Source organism: Mirounga leonina, unplaced genomic scaffold (genome assembly GCF_011800145.1).
Source record: "Mirounga leonina isolate KUSES-001 unplaced genomic scaffold, KU_Mleo_1.0 Mir_167, whole genome shotgun sequence".
Classification (NCBI taxonomy): domain Eukaryota; kingdom Metazoa; phylum Chordata; class Mammalia; order Carnivora; family Phocidae; genus Mirounga; species Mirounga leonina.
Window position 1 is genome coordinate 2,865,635 of NW_023270422.1, and position 23,626 is coordinate 2,889,260.

General features: G+C 42.7%; 1 protein-coding gene across 14 annotated transcripts in view; it reads right to left on the reverse strand.

Annotated features, from left to right (window-relative positions):
* LDLRAD4 (low density lipoprotein receptor class A domain containing 4) overlaps positions 1 to 23,626 on the reverse strand; it is a 432,267-nt gene that overhangs the window by 275,949 nt on the left and 132,692 nt on the right. The gene's annotated exons all lie outside the window — the stretch shown is intronic.

Below are 23,626 nucleotides of genomic sequence, written 5' to 3' on the forward strand. Positions count from 1 at the left end.
TATTTTAAAAGACTGAGAAGGAAAAGCAAATTTAATCTGAAAATTTACATTACATATTACATAATAATAAAAGCACTTTACAAAATACTTTTCCAGATATTTTAGTGTTATATTAAACAAGAAGCAACACTAATAACAAGAATATTAGAAGTCTGAAGGATGAGACTTTTTAAAAGAGAAGCTGAATAGGAATCTCCAGTATTAGAAAAAAGAAACCTTTTTTTCCATTATCATCACTTCACTCTAATCAATTTACATCAATCTTCGAAAATACAACCTTTATTCCTATTTTTCACCATTAAACTAGAGGGAAGAAAAATAATTTAAGAAAACAGCACACAACAGAAAGGAACACCCTGTTAAGCCTTTTTGTTGTAAATATAAATATAAAGTAGTAAGGGACAATATCACTAATACAGACTAACCATAAGGAAGACCTTATGTATTAATGAAGCACTATAATTATATTAAGAAATTCAACTGTATTGCCTTCATGTACCTGTAGTATCACAGTTAATAAGATATAGCATACCATGAGTACTTAAACTTAATGAATAGGTAAAAAACTTATTTTAATTAAAAAATCATTTATGCAAATGATGATTTTGAAGTGCTTGAAAATGTAACAAAACATTTTTTCTCTGAATTGAAACATTTCACATAAAATGACCAACACACACAGTATCAGCATCCTAAAGTCCTACACTAACTTCTAAAGTAAACCTAATCACATGTACTATACCTATCAATTTTAGGAAATGAAATTGCCAGAAAAAAACAAAAACCTCCTTACCCTAAAAACCCTTGCTTTTCTTTACCCTTTGCTACGGTGCTTTCAATGCACAGAAATACTAGACTTTATTTGTTCTCTGTTTCTAAACTCAGAGACAATCTGAAGTGTGATAAGGTGTTTGTTGTTGTTCTTGGGCTTTCTGTTTATTTCATTTTGTTTCATTGCAAAAGGTATGCTACTTCACTTTATTTTTTTTTAAGACTTTATTTATTTACTTGTCCAAGGAGAAAGAGAGCGCACAAGCAGGGGGAGTGGCAGGCAGAGGGAGAAGCAGGCTCCCTGCTGAGCAAGGAGTTGAAGGCAGGACTTGATCCCAGGACCCTGGGATAATGACCTGAGCTGAAGGCAGACGCTTAACTGACTAAGCCACCCACTTAGTCTTGCTACCTCACTTTAAAAAAAAAAAAATCAAGCTATCCTATATCACATTTCAAATGACTATGGGAAAGACTAAGGCAAATGTGGACAGAAATAGAAATTTTTTTCTTTTCTTTCTTTTACCATCTTTATCACACTCACCAATTCTTAACTTTACTTCTTCTAAAAGAGAAGTATGGTGAGAGGTGTGTAACAGCTCATTTTGGGGTTTCAGGCATAGCATTGGCATGGATTTTTAGCATTTTTAGGGCATGATGTATGTGGTTCCCAATAAAGACCAGAGGGACACAACTGTATTATCTTATTAATGAATTTTATATTCCTGCATACAGTCTCCAATATATGCAATTTTTAAGTTAAAATTTAACTGTAACTGCCAGAAAATGTTTTCTTAATAGCCACTAACAACACAGATACCCTTTTTAGAAATATACAAGAAAGAGGTGAGGGTGCCCAGGACCTGAAGACTGTTCTGTTCAGTAAGGGACCCAATCATCCAAGACAGGGCCAGGAACCCAGCCACACTCAGTAAGAAAGTGTCAGATGACCCAACAGTCTGGGGAACAGAGGTGGATGATTAGGACCCAGAAATAGCAGAGGCAAAGCACATCTGCTTTCACAGCTTAATAACCAACAAAGAATCAGCAAAAAGGCTGAGAAACAGAACAAATGGCACCTCATCCACTTTTCCCATCTAACCCTCTCCTATGGTTCTTGCTCATGATTCTGCTCACCTTCCAATCTCAGCTCAAATGACCCTCATCTGAGAGGTTTCCTTGATCATCCCCCAGGCTAAAGTGAGAGCCTGGCTACTTGCCAGAGTCATAGCTGCATGCAGGGGTCTTGAAAACTTAGCACCCATCTCTCTTGCTGGACTGTAAGTGCCATGAGGACAAGGACAGTGATTGGCTGACTTTCCATTTCCCCTCAGCAGCTAAGACACTGCCTGACGCCTGTGTCTGCTGAATGAATGGAAGAGTGGATGAAAGGCCATCAGCGTTCAGAGGGGTACACACAGAGGAGTTTGCAAACACTTCCAAGACAAACCCACCCCAAGCAGTGAATTGAAGGCAGCATTTCCGGGCTGAGAGGCTACTCTACGCTGCTGGCTCTGACCTGTGAACTGGGAGGGCTTTTCCTACCACCCACTGGTCAAGGTGAGACAGTGATTACCAGCGATAATTCTTACTGCAATCACACTTCACAGAACATCCTATCCAATAGAGGCCCTTAGAGAACATTGCTTGAAATCCCCTCAGACCACAGAGGAAAAACTCTAATCCCAGAGAGGTTAGATAACGCCAAAAACTACTGTGCAGTAGAGTCAGGACTAATGCCTGTGTCTCTTGCCTCTCCAACCAACTGTTCTTCCCATGCTACCTCTGAACGTCAAGTAAACCTAAATGGTAAATAAATTCCCTAAACCGAAATGCCTTAAACCTGACAATATTCAAATCAGAGAAATCAAGGGGGAGAAAATGAAGAAAGAGTAAAGAGAGAAAGGCAATTTACCCAGGACGTAGGTTCACAGAGTAATCCTGAGCCTCACATTCAAGAGCCCCCAGTACAGCAAGCAGGCTAACATCATCTTGTCTTCTACACACACACACACACACACACACGTTCTATTTATACTGGGAAGATGGGTAGGCCTAACCAGAAAATAAATTAATTCAATACTGCACTTGAAAATGTCATCAAGTCCCTCCCATAATAGAGCAACAGTTACTAAGGAAATAGAGCACACCGAACGGAAAAACATCCCCACAGGAAGGAACACTTTTTAAAAAATGAACACCCACAAAACCTAACCAAGTAAGTTATAGAATATGTTTGCTTTACCACTTATTCACAAAAACTTACATGAAATGCAGTCTCCTAGGAATCACTGAGGAATGAAAACTGCATTCATCAGATCACAGCTTTCACAAAATTACACTACAAAAATAGACATATGCAATTCAGGAAACATTAGGGTCACACACTAGGCATAAAGGCCAAAATCCAGAAGCAAAGTGAAATAACAATCTTTTTTTAAAATCTAGTAACATTCAAGAAACTTGTAGTGTGTAAGGAATAAACACTGCAGTTTCATTTTTTATTTCCTCTAACTGTGGACAGACTGCTTCACTGGCTGAGTGTCGGTTACCTAGGTGATGGCTAGACTGAGCAGCCTAACGGGCTCCAGGCCGAAGGGACTCAGGGAGTTGAGGCCCCATGCCTGTGTCTGATGATTTGTCACTGCTCTATCCACCAAAGAAGTCCTAGGGAAAAAGGAACACTGAGAGATGAAGAGACAGCTCTAACCTTGACAACCCCCCCCCAAAAAAAACCATAAAAATTAACACATTAAGAGTTAAGTACTGTATTGCTCACTGAAAAAAATCTCAACCACTGGCAGGCTCACTTAAGTTTAAAGTGATAGTGGACTTTCAGCAAGACAGGTGTAAGAAAAAGTAGAGAGAAGAAACCTGAGGATCTATTGCCAACCAGAGTTTGAATCAGGTGTCACCCTGGGAGAGAGATGTCACACTTTCCCACATGAGCTCCTCTACCTCATGAACAAGATAGCCTGGACCTTGGCAAGTGCCCATGAGTCTCAACATTTCCTCACAGCAAAAAAAGTATGTCCTTGGAAAAACATGGCCCCTACCCTCAAGGTAGCCATGGGGCAGAGAGCACCAGACAGGGCATCCTTCCCCTGGTTCTGGGCCCACTTACAGGACTTGGTCAAGTCCCTCAGCCTGTCAGGCTTCCACTTACTCATTTTAAAGTGAGAACATGAAACTTGAGGTGCCTTCTGATCCTGAGTATTCTCCTGTAGCCCTGTCTCTGGTCGAGGGAGACAGGACAATGTATATGAAAAGAACATAATGACCAAACACAGAAAATCTGCACATAAACCCAAGTCTGAGAACAAGTCAGAGAAATGAGCTGCCTATAACCAGGGGAGGCTGAACTGAGGTGATGTAGATCCTTCACACTACTTTTAATTTCTATGATTCAGGGGTATAAACAATCTGAGGTTGTGTTATAAAAGCTATAAAGCCATCCTAGCTCTGAGTAGCTTGATGGGCTCCAGATAGGTAGGTCATCATTTTAGGAAGCAAGTACAAAATCTAAAACACTCATTTCAAATATACACACAAGCTGCAAAAGGAAAAAGCAGCAATTATATTAGAATATCCTTTAAAATGTCACTTTGGCAAATACGACACTAGATAAATCCTGAAGGATCTATAGTCTGAGCCTCTATACTCCAACCAAATTGGAGAACGTTTCCCCCTAAATAAGTTAGTAGGATAACTGTCCCTAGTGATTCAGTTAAGTTTATAACTATCTTCTCATACTATTTAGGAATAAAGGAAGCAATAAGCGGTCATCTACCCCACCCCTTTATTTTATGGAGGAGACTGAGGCTCCAGGAGGAGAGGGAATGCGTTGAAAGTGACTGTGATAATAAAGGCCGAGCTGGGAACGAAACCAGGTGTCAGTCTAGGCCCAAGCTCCAAGCTCCTCCGTGCACACGAACTGGCCAAAAGGAAGAAGCTAAGAAACGGATGCAGCACACACCAATAGCCAATGGAGATCAAGGAATGCTGAGATGATTTCCACTTTCCCAGGCCCAAATTGGCCTATGCCCACACCACCAACATGCTGAAAAGAAAAGGCAAGGAAGGGTCAGGGGCTTGGCACAGAATCAGAATGTGCACTGAAGGTTACCTGACCTAGTGTGAGCACATCATGGTCCTCAGCTGTGAACACCAGCCAAGCAGAAGCTGGCTATGAGAGAAATGGTTACCCCTCCCAGCCTGGGGTGAGACATACAGACTGGCCGCACCAAGGAGCTGGGCTCTGAGATGTTCCACACCTAGCACGCTCCCCCATCCCAACTGTCTCCAGATAAAATCAGCTTACAATGGGCATGACAGGCAAAGAAAAAGGGGCTCCCAGAGGAAACCAACCAGCGTGAGCAGTAAGGCAGGGGAGCTGTCCTCTGGTTCCTTTGGTAAGAGTAGGAGAGAATGAGGACGAATGAGCTGCTTGTATGCAACAGCGTTTGTCCTCCTCGTATGTACTCCCCAGTGCCCTCATCACCCATCAAGGCCTGCTCTGCCAGTGCCGGCACCCCCAGCATCCCACACCAAGCCACGCCCTTCCCCACACAACTGCAGCCTTCCATCGAACACTCAGGCCTTGCCCATGACTAGCCCTGCTCTCTGGCCTACGGAACACTGCACAAGCTGCATCCTCCCATTCAGCATTTCAGTAGCTCTTTGTGGGATTATTAGTCTAGCAAGGTATTACTTTAGGTGATGGGGAGACAGGAATGAGCAAAACAAACCAAGCTCCTGTCCCCAAGTTGTCTATAGTGTTTATGGTGGTATTTCCTAATGGAAACCTTTTGCTAATCTTTGCATCCTCAGCACTGACCACCGTGGGGCCTAGAATACAGCAGGTGCCCAATAAACGCTGGTTGTACTGCACTGAATCACATCTGAGCTTCAGCTTGATCACCTCCTTGTCACTCTGCATCAGGTGCACAAAGTACCAAGGGCATGGTACACAAAGAGACTGCTGGGCCCAGGGCACTCTGTGAGGGAAGTTCCAGCTGGGAGTCTGGGGCCCAGGCAGTGCCAACCTGTTCACCAGTGAAAACACACTCAAATGAGAGCTTTATACACAAACAGGCCAGAGGACAAAAGGCCAGGCTCTGAGCTGGACTATCTTGGGTTCACCTTCTTTGGGGCTCTGTGTGATTTTAGCAGCTACTTAACCCCTTTGAGCTTCAGTTTCCTCATCTGTAAAAGAAGCAATGATGGAACCTACCTCATAGAATTATTGTACATTTAATGAGGAAACATATACAGAATACTGGCCTCTAATGAATGGTAAGGACATAAGAGTTGCTACAGTGATTACAGGTCACCTCAGCATCTTCAAAGAATATTCCCCACCCACCCTTTTCTAGTTTTCATCTGACTTAATTGGGCAAAAGATGGCATTTTATCACATAGTTCCTCAATTGATTTGTCTTGATTTTTTAAAGTTCATGAGAGATAAAAATCTAAGCTTGAAATCATTTTATATCAGCTAAAACTCATAACGGGATCAGGGGAAAGGATACAAAATTAGACAAAACGTGTGGGTGAGATATTTGGTATGAAATGTGGTAGAATAGTAGAAGAAAAAAATAAAAAAAGAAACTTGCCTTTAAAAGGAAAAAGAGCCTCTTGGTATTCAATTTTTTCAAGTTTTCATATTGAAATACCAAATTTAAAAAATAGCAATAGATAGTAATAAATAAATTTAACCAAGGTTTTACATCTCTTTGCCAGAAAATAATCATGCAGGGTCCAATCTTCCAATCTGACTTTCTTCCTTCCTTTTCCCTATTTGTTCATTCCCTTTGTAAAGTGCTGACTTTTTAAGCCCTTTATGTGCATTTCTCAAACTTCCATAGGGCCCCGAGAATGAAACTGCACACAGAGGACATCCTACTAACCCCTTCCAACAGCATGGCAAATCCAGCACTCTTCTACATAACAGGAGGTGTTGGAACAGAAACACCAACACTTTAAAAGCTAATAAAAATTGATCAACAATAAAACAGCCAATACTCCCTATAGAAATGAATGATCTATATAATTTTAGTCGCTTGCATTAGCAAAGGTTTCCTAAACTTCCCTTGTTTACGAAGCTCCAGACCAGCTCCACATATGCATCTTTAATCAAAACACACAGGGAACGTCTAAATTTTCATTATGTAGTTTTGTCTTGTTTGCTCATATTCATTTTCTGAAAAATATATTCATTTAGGAAAAAGATAACTTTGTTTTATAATTTTTTTAAGATTTTATCTTTCTTAAGTAATGTCTACACCCAACTTGGGGCTCAAACTTACAACCCTAAGATCAAGAGTCTCAAGCTCTACTGACTGAGCCCGCCCGGCACCCCTCTGTTTTATAATTTTTTACCACTCAAAATCCTGTTTGAGGTGGGTAGTGTTGGATAGGAGTACTCCAATAATATTTTTCTTAGACCTTTCCAAAGTCTGTGTTGTCTGGGACAGACATGAGAGACGAGAGATGTACAGCGACCACCTGACAGGCATCTCCCCAGCACTGTAAGGCTCTTACAGTAGCCAGCACAGTCTACTGCTCATTTAACATAGGTGCAAATGTGGGACACAAACACACACACACACACACACACACACACACTGTTTAGCAATTTGTGCCCTGGCAGAAAGACTCCTTACTGCCTGAACACGTCCATTGCAACAAAATTTAGGGTAAGGCCCACTTACCCTAGAGAGAGGGAAAGAGAAAACAGTTCCTTCCTACAGTCTGCACAGCAGACCTAGACACAGACCCATCTCATATCCTCTTAGAACTTAAGCTTCCTTTCAAAACGGTGTTGTTTCTATCATTTAAGGGAACCAGAAAAAGAAACGATATAGAATGTGTCAAACACCATCCCAGGAAGATCACAGATTCCCTGACTACCTTAGAGAAAACACACATTCTCATATGAGAGTGAAAAGGTAATCTCTAGACCAACCTTTCAAGAATGACTTGGAATTCAACTGGGAAAACTTGTCATTTGAGACATACCAAATTCTGGAAACGGAACTCATTTAGCCCAGTCAGTTAGCGTTGGTGGAACAACTTAATCTGATCACAGAAATCCAAGGGGACGACCATTTCAGCAGATGTCTGAAGGACATAACACAAAATGGTACTGTCCGAGGTTGGCCCCCGGAGCTGATGTCACCGGCAGCAACCCGTCTAAGAGTGTGACAAACGAGCTCTCGGTGGTACAGTTATACACGATAATGAACGCCACATCTGTGAGAGGCCCCAGCACACCAAGCCATTTGACGAGCAGTGCCCGACTCCACATATATTAGGGAAACACTGATAGAGTTTCACATCTTCCTGGAAGGCTGGAGAGAGGCAGAGCCATGAAAGTGCATCTGTCCTGAAGAACAGCTGTTGAAGGGGACAGAGAATTCAGGGGAAAGGCTGACTGGTATTTAACTAATGGGACTACACAGACCCTGTCCCTGTGTGTTCTGGAGGCCTCCAGCCAAGCAGAAAGACTTCATTAGACCAATTTCCGCTGCCTTGGTAACAAAGGCCTATGCGTGTGCTCTTACACAGTAAAAGCAAACGAGTGTTACTCATGGGGGAAAGCACTACAGACAGGTACCATGCGTGCTGCCTAGCAGACCAGGGGGCAGCAGAAACATGCCCTCCTAGAATGTAGAAATGGCCCCTCCACAAGCCCAGTGTGATCGGAAGCAGTCTCCTACAGCACCTGAGGCCATGTGTTTGCAAGTTTGCTGAGTTTGCTCAGCTTTAGAAGCACTTACTGGCAGCTACAGAAACTATCTCATTCTGAACAGCGTACTCAACCCAGCATCACTATCCTTGATGCCTTATAAGTCCACCGTCGGATCTGGACAAGAGAAATCCTGGGATGCCACCAAAGAAAACTGAACTCTGGCAGCAAGATGCAATTTTAACCATCAAATTTGAAACCTGAAGTCACCGTTCATTTTCCCATCACTTGCCAAAGTTAGCTACACAGTGTCTGTGAGGACTTTCATGATCTAAGTACACCACGGACCTCACCAGCCTGACAGGCAGCTTTCTCTACATTTAAAACAGCATTTTCTTTCAGTTTTTCCATTTTCCTTCTCAAAATCTAGCCTTTATTTATTCCCTCCCCTTCTGGAATCAACAAGTAGGGACTGACTCATTCTAACCCCCGCTCTGCAGTTAGGAGCCCTCAGCTAGCTTCTTCAGATAGAAGCCGGGGCCTCCTACCTACACATCCCTGAGAGGACAGGAGGGGGGCCTCCTACGTCCACATTCCTGAGAGGACAGGAGGGAAGCACAGGTGGCAGGGACCAGAAGGTGGGAAGGCAGGAAGAGACTTTACCACAGTGTACAACAACATCACCCTACTCCCCACCTTCCCATAGTCTAGTGAGTAAATAAGTTCCTTCAAACAGCAAGAATGGGGATTTAATTTTGTTCGTCACAGGAAAGCAAGCTGTTGCTGTTTTTCGCCAAAATACTCTCCCTAGGCCACTGTTCCCCAAATATTCGAGAGGAAGCATGCAATCATCAAAACTCAATTTTGTCCATTTTGACTTAAAAACTAAACATATTGACAAATACATTTGAAAGAGGAAATACCCATATGTAAATACACAAGACTAATGTCAAAAAGCACAGAGCTGCCTGTTTATCTGGGCTGGCTAGCTGGAAGAAATGATAGAAAGGTTGGGGGCAGGGGAGGTAGGTGCTGAGAGAGGCTCCCATTAAGTGATGAACTACTGCAGTCAGGAGCTCTGCAATACCCCTTGGCACGGACACAGCTACTCACTCTATGGGGGCGCTGCGCTCAGAGAAGTAAGCAGGGCTTTGGGGCCAAACAGAAGGGGCTTAGAATGACAATTCTGCTGAGCAGCCTGCCACACACTACTTGGGCAGGTGACACAACCTCTGTAAGCCTCAATCTACTCATCTGTCAAATGGGGCATTAATATAACTGTAAAGGCAGTGGTGTTGACTAAGTGAGAAAATATATGAAATGCATGTACATGGCATCAGAAAATCTAACTGGCCTTCCAAAAAAGGTTAAGGCAGTAATGGGAAGCAGGGAAGAAGGGCAGGAATGATACTGCCTCTGGTTGTCTAACCCTTGAGAAATGCGTTAAAGGTGAGATCAAGGGGTGCCTGGGTGGATCAGTCGTTAAGCATCTGCCTTCGGCTCAGGTCATGATCCCAGGGTCCTGGGATCGAGCCCCGCATCAGGCTCCCTGCTCGGCCAGGAGCCTGCTTCTCCCTCTCCCACTCCCCCTGCTTGTGTTCCCTCTCTAGCTGTCTCTCTCTCTTGGTCAAATAAATAAAATAAAATCTTTAAAAAAAAAAAAAAAGGGCGCCTGGGTGGTTCAGATGGTTAAGCGTCTGCCTTCGGCTCAGGTCAGGATCTCAGGGTCCTGGGATCGAGTCCCGCATCGGGCTCCCTCCTCCTTGGGAGCCTGCTTCTCCCTCTGCCTTTCTCTCTCACTCTGTCTCTCATGAATAAAAAAAAAAAAAAAATCTTTAAAAAAAAAAAAAAAGCAGGGGCGGGGGGGATGAGAAAAATTGAGCACCTCGATGGGACCCATTCAACTCCACTCTGTAGCTGAACACTTGAAGAGTTAAAATCTAGGGCCTATTAGATTAGATATCAATAATTCTCATTTTCAAATACTTAAATATGTCAACATCAAGTACATTTCACTTCTTCCTGACGATAGGCCCAAATTTCCCCATCTAACCCAGACATCCACCCTGTAGCCTGGGCCCCCTTTCACCTCACAAGACCCTCATTCCTACCCCAACATGCAGAGCCAGGCAATATTTACTGTACACCCACTAACCATAGGGATTCCCCACATCAGAGAAATCACTCTTATTGAAATGACTCATCTCTTCACTTCCTTTGAATAAAAACATGTTATTATGTTCAATAAAACCATACAAGAAATAATAGCTAAAGATGACATTTAAATAACTTATACCAACACCTAAAAATGGCTTCTTGGAAGAAAAGGAAATGATTGGCATTGCAAGGATATTTTAAGAGCTCCATCTTTTCCCCTCCTTCTCCACCCACCAGGCCCCACAGATGAGTCACAGCTACATTCAGAGCCACACAGGCCCCTGGACTAGAGGTAAACTTGGGCAAAAGAGGGTTTTATAGTGAGGATGAAGGCTGCCATTGAAATTTAAAATCAGTCTAGCTACTCTACTACCATCTTTTCCCTTCTGGTTCCCATGGCAACAGACCTCAGATCGCCAAAAACAGGGTAAAGATAGCACCATGCCCAGTTTTCCTGCAATCTGTTTCCATGGGAACTGGATGGGAAGGGAATGGAGGCTGGGTAGCTAGACTGACTGCAAATCTCCATGCCATCAGCTGGAGATGCAAACAGCGCTAGCGCACGGGTCCAACTGCCTGCAGGCCTCCACAGACTCTTCAAGAATGACGTGTCCACTCAGGGATGGAGTCTCAGAGAAAGGGAAGCTCACAGTAAGCTAGACTCTGGGACCAACAGCAGCTGCGAACCTCCAGACACCCACTCAGCAAGTGATTTACCTTCTCAAACATCCCTTCACCAACCAGAGGTGATACATTTCAGACCAGTGGTTCCCACGTCCGGCTGGGCAGCAGGATCATCCCAGACCCAGGGAATCAAAGTCTCAGAGGCTGGGACCAGGATTCTACAATAGTTTTTAATCAGCTCCAAAGGTGATTTTGATGCTTGGCCATTCTGGGAGATCAGTGATCTAGACCAGAGCTTCCCAAAGTTTAAGGTGCTCAGGGACCCCAGGGGGACCATGGTGAAATGCAAAGTCTAGTTCAGCAGGTCTGGGGCAGGGTGTGAGATTCTACATTGCTCACTTCAAACTAGCTCCCAGAGGATGCTGATGATTCTGCTCCTTGAACCACATCTGAGTAGTGAGAATCCAGACTCTAATGAGTTTAGCTCTAGAATTTTCTCAACTGACCAAAAATGGAGGCTATAGCCATTCCCACACGAGCAGCTTATTCCCATCTTCAGCCATCAGTCCACACCCAGGCCAGGCCTCTGAGACAGACAGCATGGTGTTAGGGGCTGAAGAGGAATGAAGTCATGCTTTATATTACCATCCCTCTACCTGCTTCCACTGCCGCCTGGGACAATCCTGCATGGATAAAAAGGTAACAAAATAATCAAAAATTTACGTATAATCATCAGGGGAACCGTGATTGTCTCTCCAAATCTGATTTCTCTAAAACGGTAAAAAGCACATTCTACGTAATTGAGGCTCAAACTAGTGGTGGAAAAATGTATGAAATACTTATTTATAAATACAGATGTATGAGCAAAGAAGAACAGAACCCCCACGTGTCATTTTAAAAGAAATAAGAGGTAATTTTGAAAAACTCTACAGTTACAAGGAAATAACTCAGCTAGCCTTAAGATTCTTAGTCTTAACAGAAAATATACAGAGTAACAACAGTAGGCTCCACATTTTAGCTAAAAGTATGCAGAGTAATACAAAAGTAATGTTGATTTCTATACTGCACCATAAAATAATTTTAAACCACATAAAATGCCAGTGTGCTACTCAAAAGCAAGTCACTGATTTTCTATTTTAGGAAACCTCCATTTTGCCTATGTATAAAAAGGGAGCTATTTCGGTTTGTTTCATTAAATACATTTTGTATCTACGTTCTTCAAAAAGCATAACATAAACTAATCTCTGAAAACTAAAATATTAACAAAGAATTCAACTATAAATCACCGAATTATGTTACAAGCTTACTTGAAAAACAATCTTCTGATTCAAAAAATGTAAATGGGAAAAAAATCAATTCTTTGATTAGTCAGCACACAAGCAACAAAGAGAGCTCAGCATTTTGCACAGTCCTGTAAGTCCTGCAGGCAGCCAAAGAAAACTTCGCACATACAGTCTGTGATACATTTTCATTCCAACGAGGCAAAAATATACATATATTTATTTATACATGCGTATATAATGTCACACACAAACTTTAAAAAAAGCCATGAGTTAGTATGAGACTCAGTTGCTTTTTAGGTTCCCAAAGCACATGAAGCTAGAGTGCTACAACTGCTGTGATAAGAAAATAAAGTCAAAATGAGGGATTTCTGCATTTGCTTAAAAGAGAACACACACACACGCACACAAAACAACAAATTAAACAGCTGCAGCAGAGGATGCCAAAGGGGTATGAGCTGTTAAGTGTTCCATTAAAAAAGATAAAAATAATTGGGAATAAATGCAGAGTTGTGCTTACACCCAGCTCCACTGCAATCTGTTAGTCTGTGAGACCCTAGCCAGAGAATCAGTTGCGGATATTTATTGTGTACCTATGTTTGTTTACTTTGTGTTTACATAAAGAAGCAACTGGAGCAGAGCCGGCAAACTTCCACCAGAAGGCCAGATGGTAAATGGCTTCGCAAGGCGTATAGTCTCTGTCCCTACTCCTCACCTCTGTCATTACAGCAGAAAGCAGCCACCACAAACACATAAACGAGTAAGTGGGATGCGTTCCGATAAAACTTTACGTACACAAACAAGTGCTAGCCAGGATGTGGCCTGTGCGCTATAATTCACCAACCACTAAATTCTGTATTTTGAAGGAAATGTCTTATTCCACGTCCTCTCCATAGCTTCAGGTGAGGGAGGAGAAAAAAGGCTGCAATATCTGTCTCATATCAGTTTTTCAGCCACCCCTCAGGAATGCCTTGGACTCTCAATACCAAATATTCTAGCATTTCCCAGCACTTATATACCAGCTCTGTACCAGCTAGTGATTAACATACAATAATTATTTGTTGTGTACCGTTTGTGTTCTCTGCATCTTGTCTTGTGCTGTCCTGCATTTATCTTGTTTCCTTCACTACGTTCTAATGGTCCCAAGGGCAAGACTTTTTTTTTTAATATATTTTTTTATTAATCACCGTACATAACATCATTAGTTTTTGATGTAGTGTTCCATGATTCATTGTTTGCGTATAACACCCAGTGCTCCATGCAGAACGTGCCCTCTTTAATACCCATCACCGGGCTAACCCATCCCCCCACCCCCCTCCCCTCTAGAACCCTCAGTTTGTTTTTCAGAGCAAGACTTTTTAACTTGCACGTTCCCTCAGAATTTAGCTTAACGTTCAGACAAACAAATCCTCCCCTCCTCTCAAAGGGTACGTAAAAATATGGCTAAACGGGGGAAAAAACACTACCATCTTTTATGTTTACTACCAATGTGACTGTGGTAGAGAGGACAATCTTCAGGTCTACCCAATGAAGGCCGAGTACATAATGAATATGTTTATTAGAACTTCCGGAGGGCTAGGACTGGCCTTACCCAATAGTGTCCCTGGATACTGCACAGGGAAATATCTACTAAATTCAACAGTACGATGTACTGTATGGTGAACTAAGCTAATTTCTTACACTTGAACAGAACTCTGGAATTTGGGAATAGGAAAGGCTTTTAGATACCATCATCTACTACAACTCATTGTCCCAGAAATTATGGATCAGATATCATGAAAAGTTATTCAGAGCTGGGTCTTGAACAGAGTACAAAACTGAGCAAATCTGACACTCCTTTAAACATAATAAAGAAATTCCCGATGTTTTAGGGAATCTATAATGAACCTTCCCTCCTAAATAAAAATATATGCACTAGTAAAAAGATGTTTTCTCCCTAACTGAGCAGCTCCGTGAATCTAGATTCTCAAAGACTCAGTCTGCCTAGTGGAAGGCACGCCAGTCATTACTCACAGTGTTTATACAGGAGATTACTACAGTCTGAAGCGACAAGGAGAGACAACATAAAATTGTGGCTTGGGATCCAGCAGCAGCAGGGTATGGAATGCCATGCCTCTGGGGACAGCCCCAACCTTAGAGCACAGGAGACACCGTAATTTTCACAGACCTGGGTCCTCAATCTCAGTTGCTCTGTAGACTGTTCCCATGAAGCATCAAATTAAGATGAACATAGGCAGCAACTTCCGCAGCCACCTAAATCCCAACGGAGGAGAGCCTTCTCTGCAGCCGCCTCTACCTCCCACCGTAGAACCTGGTTTTTCAAGGACAGCAAAACCGTCTTGGAGCCCACTAGCTCGTCTGAAAATCTTGTTAGCATAATCTGATGAGAAAAGGTAGAATGATCAAACACCATGACGTAGACACCACCCTCATCTAAAAACAAGGTACGGCCTGATGTCACAGAAAACGGCCAGCTCCCGGGACCATTCCAAGCTCTTTCTCTCAGCCACTCTGGCAGTAGACGAAATGGAAAGGGTATCATCTTTTGCACTTTTAGTACTGTCAATCATGAAACTTGCCTTACAGGGGTGATGCAAATACTAAACTCTGTAGGGTCCACGTAAAGTGCCTTACACAGAGCACCACTGTCATGGGAATCATTCAGGAAGTCAACACCGTCAACTCAAGTAAACAAAAGCCCTAAAACTAGTTTTCAAATAATGCGTTCACATGGGGCTCACTAATGACAGTGTTTAATCTCAGCCTAGATTCTCAGTGAAATCTATCATAGTTCTCCATGCCCACCCTTGCCTTTTCCTCTCTGTGCCCACTGGAATATGGGTAGAGGCCACAAGTCCATTATTACACCCAGGACTGTAAGGTCCTACAGGAAAATATTTTGAAACCAGGCTGTGACCCACTAGTGGGCTGTGAAATTAATGTCGTGCATCATAACCAGTGTATTTTTTTTAACAGAGAAGCAAAGAGAGTACATCTCAGAAAGTAAGGGTGAGTATTGCCTCAAGAAACTTCTGCACAGTGATAGATATGTGGGTACTGGTGCGTGCCGTGTCCCAGTGCAACATTTACTTCTTACTATGAATCATGGTCGGGACATAAAAGGCACTTCTTACTGAGAAATACTATGCTACTAACACAGATCATCACCACAGCTCCCTGTGTGAAAGGCCACTTGTAGCCAGGAATATAATTAGTGTGTTGGCTGAATACTAAAAATGTCCATGTACTAACTACTCCATACTAATGGAGACATATTCTAGTGACAAGAGCTCAAGAACTCCCCAGAACCTGCCACAGTTCCAAGCCTGAGTGAGCCCTGCTCCTGAGTAGCCAGCCTGGCTAGGGAGCAGAGCTGGGCTGAAAGGGATGATCTTCACAATTACTCCTGATTTAAGGGTGAGGCAGAAGACGTGGGAGAGGCAGTCTAACTGTGTAAGCCCACTCAGTATTTACTAGAAGCCTGTCATCTGAGGAAAAGACACTCAAGGACAGGATATTTATCTACAGAACACGACATTCATTTTCCATATTTACTAAGAGGTAGTCAGAGCATTTATCAAAGGTCTGAGGGCACAGATGTAGCTCTCTAAAATGCCAATCTGATCAGGCTGCTTTCCTGCTTAACATTCTTCAGTGGCTCCCCACTGCCTACAGGATATAGTTCAAACTCCGAAGCATCTGTGGCCTTTCGAGGTCCAGCTGCTGCCTCCTTTTCCCATACTCATCTCCCTCCAGCTGCAGTGCAAGCCCCATGTGCCAGCCACCCCGAGCAGCTCCATAAGTTGCCACGGCCAGCCCCAGTGCCTGGAGTGTCCCGGCCAGCAGTACCCTCACCAGCACCTCCCCCCCACATGCACACACACTCACAACCAACCTGGGATTCATGCCTCTGGGGGCTCCAGCCACACACAGCCCTTTCTTAAAGCACCTGTTACCCCAGCATAGCTTTCATGTTTCTGTCACTAGCAGGCTGAGTGGCTTCTTGAGGGCAATGAATGCATATCACTCTGGCTCCAAACACAGGGCTCCAGAGGTAAGAAGTGCTCCATAAGCATTTAACTCAATGGGAAAAGACAAAACTACTCTTAGAAGAATGGTGAGTGGTCATTGCTCTTCAGCTCACATATGCCCTATCTATGTGAGCCCGGTATCAGCATCTGGTTAAAGTACACTGTCCTACAGCCTGCCTTGGCCCCCCCATTCTTCATCCTGGTGTCCAGTTCACTGCTGGACACGTGCACAACTGACATCTTCCTCTGGCAAAAACAACTATAGGGCATATGACATTTTCCTCCTTCTCCATTGACCCTCCACCCCACCTGAACATAAAGGCGCAACACTAAGCAGCAGGGTGACCAGAAAGGAGAACAGATAGCAACCAAAGCCAAAGATAGCTCCCAAGATAAGGACTCTGGTAAATACATCTTTGCGATATGTAAAAATTATACAGTTACATACAAGCTATCTATGTGTTATATGTTGTACATTATATATTATATACACAGGGTACACACACAAGTACGTGTGTATGGAGACAGATGCAGAAACGGAGATAGAGATAGAACACGTCTATCAATGATGAATTAACCCATGGCACTGAGGGGGGAAAGTCACACATCCTAGGTTCATCTCACCCAGATGACAAATTCACTCCCCAAATCCAACAGATGACTGACGCTGCTTGTGAAGTTTTAATAAACATTAGAAAGAGCAGCAATCACAAATGATAAAGCCACTACTGAGGGGAAAAAAACAAAAACTAAAAACCTGTATCTGGTAAGCTCCTGGAGACAATGCACTGTGATTCCATCCAATCCTTGAGCACCCAAAAGCATTCTCTCCTGCTGAGCTTGCTCAAGCCCACATGCCTGGGGTAAGAGAAACTCATCACTTGATGAGCAAATGCAGGTTACTCACCTGCATGAACCACTGGTGGGAAAGCGAGGTGGGCCTACTTTTGAAGGGACTGGGTACGATTAAAGCACAGGACAGCCTAGCTCCTTGTCCTTGCCTTTGGAACTGGAGAACTTCTGAGCAAGCAAGTAAATATCTTCTCATACGGGGCAAGCCCACCCTTCTGACCCAATCCACACCCACAAGGAAAGTCCTATCTGTTTCTTTCTATGGACAAAGAGGATATTACTATCCAAAGAGACAAGAAGGAACAGGAGTTGCCCTAGTTGTTGCTACTGACAAATCCCTGGCACAGGTAAAACCTCATTAGTGCTTTCAATCCAACATGTAAACTTGTTAGAGCCTGGAAACAACGCTCCCTGCTACAGCGGATTTGCCATGGAGATTCTATCCCCTCCTTCCTATATTAACCCTCCCAGTTTTCAGAAATGTAAGTATTTCAATTTTTTTTTAAAGATTTTATTTATTTATTTGACAGAGAGAGCACAAGTAGGGGGAGAGGGAGAAGCAGACTTCCTGCTGAGCAGGTGCCTGATCCCAGGACCCTGGATCATGACCTGAGCCAAAGGCAGACACTTAACAACTGAGCCACCCAGGCGCCCCTGAAATGTAAGTATTTCAGATGAAAAGTAGGAGGGAATTGCCAAAGACAGCACGCGGCTATATAATCATTTTGCATATCACTAGTAAGCAACATGATTAGCAGAGCTAAGGGCATCTCAGAGCCTCTACCCTGCCCTGAGTCTGAACCTTCATGCCCCTCCCCAAACCCACTCCTGTTCATGGCACACCTGGCTTCCTGCCATATTTGCTGTCTAAATACCTCTGTGCCCCTGAGGGAGGTGTGGGCTAAGAAGGGACACACTCTCTGCTGCTTTCCCATCCTGCCTCCCTGGTGATCAGCTCTGGGTGGCCACCTCCAGACACTTCCCACCATGGACTCCCTGAGTCACAGAACTTCGGGCTGTCGAACAGCTCATCTTACAGAAGACCCTGTGGTCACTTTTTAATCCTGATAGGTATTTCAAATAACATTCTAAAATAAAAATTGGTATGTGTATATATTTCTTTTTACTGTAATACTGCTTCATATCTATTATAAGGCTGGTCTTTCCCCCACAGTCAAATCATTTTACCCATTCCTCCTTTATAGACAGGTAAGACTGGAGTCAGAAAAGGCTTTGCTAAAGGCTGCAAGGTAAGACTGTAACAAAATCTGACTTATAGGAGCTCTTCCCAGTGGAAAGCCAGCCTCTTTGGACTGCACCAACTTGGCTTCTCCAGAGAAGCCGGGCCAGGGCTGCAACATCCTCAGACATCCCCACCACAAAAGAGTAAGAAAAAATGCTCCTTCCCCTGCCTTGGGGTGGGGATGGGGGCCTTTCCCGTCCTCAGGAGATACTCCATGAGACCATGTCTACCCAGAAGCTGTGCAGGTGGATCCAGCACCTATGATAACAAACAATAAACAAGAAATACTACAAAACAAAGAAAGCCAGTTTGTCCTCCACCTCTTCCAACTTAAAATTGTTCAGAAAGGGTAAAAACATAAATGGGACAAAAAAGAACCATAAAAGAAAGTTCTAGGACTTTGCTAAATCAACAAATTCAGGTTTCAAAGGGAAAAGGTAATAAATAAATAAACAGATAGACAGATAAATAAAATTAGATAGCAGACAGACAGGAAATTGTGCTTGGCTGGTAAGGAGCGAAGACAACTCAGTTCACTGAAACCTGGGCTCCTGTCTCCCTCCCTATGATCTTGCACAACTTCTCTAGTCTCGAGTTTCCTCACAGGTAAAGGGAAAGATTGAACTAGAACCCTAGCAGAGTCACTTTCTACCCCAAAATGTATGAAAGAAGAAATTTGTGAAGAGCACAAATTAAACCACTTATCAATATTTTCTATAAGGTTCAAACAGGACCTTGGCCAGGAGAACCATCCAAAACGTCAGGTGTTCCTCAACAAGCTGGTCCCAAATCACGTAAGAGGAAGTGCTTAGAGAAATAATATAAATGAAGTAAATCAGGTAAGTGCCATGGAAGCATCTAGAAGAGCACATGGCACACAGCAGGCACTCATCTACCTAGACAGATGGACAGTACAGAGGACCACACACAGATAGGTGACAGGTGAAAAAAATCATAGTTGCTTTATGAGAAAAAAAGGCTTTACACCTATGTTTTTAATATTTGTTCAATTCAGATATGATTTGTAAAGTTAAATTCTGATATAGGCTGGGTGATTAGTAACTGCAGCTCCTTAAACATTAAGTAGCCACAGCTGAGAGGGGTCGGGCCAGGGGGCAACACTCACTTCTCATGGCCAGAACTGCCACATGCATTCTCCCCATTCCACTGTGCACCAGACATCCAAGTCCTTACCCTCTCCTGGTCCCCTCCTTACATGTCTGCTTTTCCTCTTTCTTTTGTTGCTTCTTCCTCCTTCACTTATCCCCTGTTGGTGTCCCCGAAGTCCCATTGTCAGGCCCCTCAGCTTCTCCCACTAGAGACTTATCTTCACAACGAACTGATAACCCCAAATCTGTAACTTTGGCTCAGAAAACTTTTCCTGAGCTCCAAATCCACTCCCTAGATACTCTCACTTGTATATCCCTCAAATATACCCAATTTTAAGACATCAAAAACAAACCTTTCTTCCCAAACAAAGCTGTTCCTTCTCTTTTTATACACCCTGACTTAAAACAGCAGGTTTTAAGTCATCCCAAATCCTTTATGTTTCTGACCCTCAGCCACCCATATACCTATCAACCCCCTTCAGTCCACTCTGTTCACACTGCCAGGGCTATGTTTCTGTAAAACCCCTCTCTTCAGAGCTTTCCTGGATAGAAACTGAATGGTTCCCCAATACCTGCAGTGTGATGTGTAATTCCTGAGTATGACCAACAGAGTCCTTTACAGTCTGACTTTTCCAGACTATTGATCTGCCCTCTATCCAGTCCTACAATCAGCCACACTGGGCCTGCTGCCTGCCCCTAAAATCACCAGGCTCCTTCCTGTCCCAAGGAATGACCCACCCAAGTGTGGGCCTAAGACCCCTTTCACCTCCTTCCCTGCCTGCTAATTCCTGTGTATCTGGGGGAGTCCTTCTTAAACTTCATGTGTCTTCCTTTGCCAGCCCACTACATCCCACCAGCTGTCCACACCACCTGACACACAGCCTTCTCACGCTGTCCCAAGCCACTGGTTTCTCCCACCCACGTAGGGATTCTCAGACTCTGCACATGGATCAAAACCATCTGGGGAGTTTATTTAAAACAAAGGTTCCAAGTTCTATCACAGGTTATAATTTGTTGGGCCTGGAGTGGGTTATAATGCATTCCTTCACATATCCAAAGGACTTCCCCGTGGACAGCACATAGGATTACAGTACATGGCTCTCATGATCAGAACTAAGATCACTGAGTGAAAAACCTGGCTTCTACTCATTGACAGGAAATAAATTTAAATAATTTAGAACCATGCAAAACTGAAGTTGACTGCTTTATGAAGCAGTAGGCTCCCCATCACTGCAGCTGTTGGAGAAAGGCTGAATGACCACGTGACGTGTCAAGGGTACTAAAGAGGAATTCATCCATCAGACAGGACTGCATCAGGTAGCCAAGAAATGTCCTCCACTTCTGAATGATGTTATAAAAACAGTAATTGTGTATGGGTTAACCCTTGTTGAATCTCACTCAGAGATCTGTTATCAACGGTGACCTCAAGGACACACCCTAAAAGGACAAAGAGGTTCTCTCAGATACCTACCATAAAGATCAGTCATGACCCAGATTCCCAGAGGAGCCATTTACAGACAGAGGTTCAGGAGTCAAAGCCAATAGTCATCAATTTTGCCTTAAAAATGGGACTTGAATCTCAAGTATTTTTGCTATTTGAAGCAAGGAGCTATGAAGGTGTTTTCTTTTCTTTTCTTTTTTTTTTTTTAAGGAGGGATTAAACCAAAGACAGAATTCAGATGTTAAAGATCAAACAACCCTCATATTTATTCAGAAGGATTTTTTCTCACGTTGAAGTTTATAATATCAAATAAATATATTACAGACCTTGATCTCTAAGAGCTTATATTATAAAATGGTCAATCCAGGGATAAAAAAATACTGACCTTCAAAAGTCAAATATTTAATTTTAGCTGAATATCCAGCAAGACTGATTTTTCCACAGAAGGACCTGTGAATCATTCCATTAACTGTCTTTAGGGAGACAGTGTAAGAAAGAAACTATGCTGTGGATTATTCTCTCCTTCATTTAAAAGCAACAAGGGTCTCTCGCAGAACACTTATCAACTTTGAGATAAACTCTCAATTCACTGTGAGTTCAGAACTTATAGGAACAGATATTTACTTTGAATTTCAAATAATCAGTATATCCTTACAGTCAAAAAAATAATAAAACCCAGCTGAGGAATCTTTGTTACTTGAGACAGGCAGCCCTTTGAATGAAATGACTTCAGTCTAATGGGTTTTTACAGGAAGTGTATTTCAGAATCAAGTCAATTTATTCTTATGACATTTCCCCATGTCTAGATACAAACTGGGTATTATCAAAAAAGGAAAACTGTCAGTGGAGAGTATTCATATGCACAGGCTGTCTTCTAAGTGACACTGTTGAATTTTTCTTATGAGCAAAAAAAGTGGAGAAGGTTTTAAGGAATTTCACCACTCTCTACAAAGTACTAAAAATATTGAAAATTATTATTTCTGTAACAGTGATCACAGAGTTAAAAGCAGCCTGACTTTGTGCTAGAATTATCTATCTTGTTTCTCGCAGCCCAGCTTCCATTCTGTGGCATTAATGAAGATGTGTGAGGGAAACAGTTTTCCCTGTACCTAGGAGAAGACATAACCGGATTTAGTTAAGAGACCTTTCTGTTTTAGCAACTCTTGTAGAGCCAACACTAGAGGTGAAGAGCAAAGGACTGATGCTGGAGCACCAAGGGTGCTGCTATGCGGGAGACCTTTCCAAGGACAGACACCTGTCTTCCAGGGGGAAGAACACACAAAACAATACTAAAGAGTTTCCCCAGTGACTCCTACCTACATTCACCTTTCCCTTCCTATGTGCTTCACACCCTGTCTGCATCACATCTTGAGCAGCTTTTCTTTTTTTTTTTTTAAGTGAGTATCGTATCAATTCACAAGATTATTAGAATTAAACACTTACATGGCACAGAAGAAAAGTTAAAATACAATTGAAATACTGTAAATCAACAAACACAAAACTAGAGCCCAAGACTGTATCAATCATGTTATTTTCTGTTATCTTATGAGACTTTGATATCTTGGAGGCTTCAATGACCAGAAAGAGAATTCCCCTCCCAGGTCTAGCTAATTCCTAGAGATAGTAAATGACTTGTCTAGGAGCAAGCCTTTGATATGCAAACCAAACAATCCAGAGCCCATACTCTCTGAACCAGCTCTTCAGTCTTCTACACTTCAGGAGGCAATATTCCTGGGCCCTAATCATCCCAGGGCCCAGTACTAGACCATGAGGATGAGCAGCTTTTCTAACTGCTTGTACTGTACACCGTACAACCACATACTGCATCCTTCACTAACTGCTTTGAGGGTACACCTTGTCTCCCCAGTCAGACTATAAACTGCTGATGGGCAAGGACACTGCCCTATGTTCCTTGCATCTACTCCCTCAGAGCATTGCACACACTTCAAACACAGCAAATACATGGTTTAATACTTGCCTACGGGGTTACTTGCTCCCTTCCCTTCCTTCTTCAGTGAGGAATTACTGAGAGACGCCTGCAAACATAATACTATTCAAAGCATCACTGTCCTTAGTTATGCAGGAAGAAGAGAACAAAGTGCATCCACTGAGGAGGATTTTTAAACTGACTTGCTATTTGTATAACATGTGCCCCTACACAAAAAGATCAAATAATACCTGTCATTAAAGAACATTTCTTTGAAAAAAAGCAATAATATTCATTGTGGGAAAGAATGGAAAATACAGATAAGTAATATAAAAAGTTAACACTTATAATCCCATCACCAAAACTAATATTAATATCTTGGTATATATCCTTCAGATTAAATATGCATATATATTTTTTAACAAAAAATAGTATCATACCACAGAGATTACTGTATAATGCTTTCATTTAATATATGTTAAAACTCATTCTATGTTAATTATT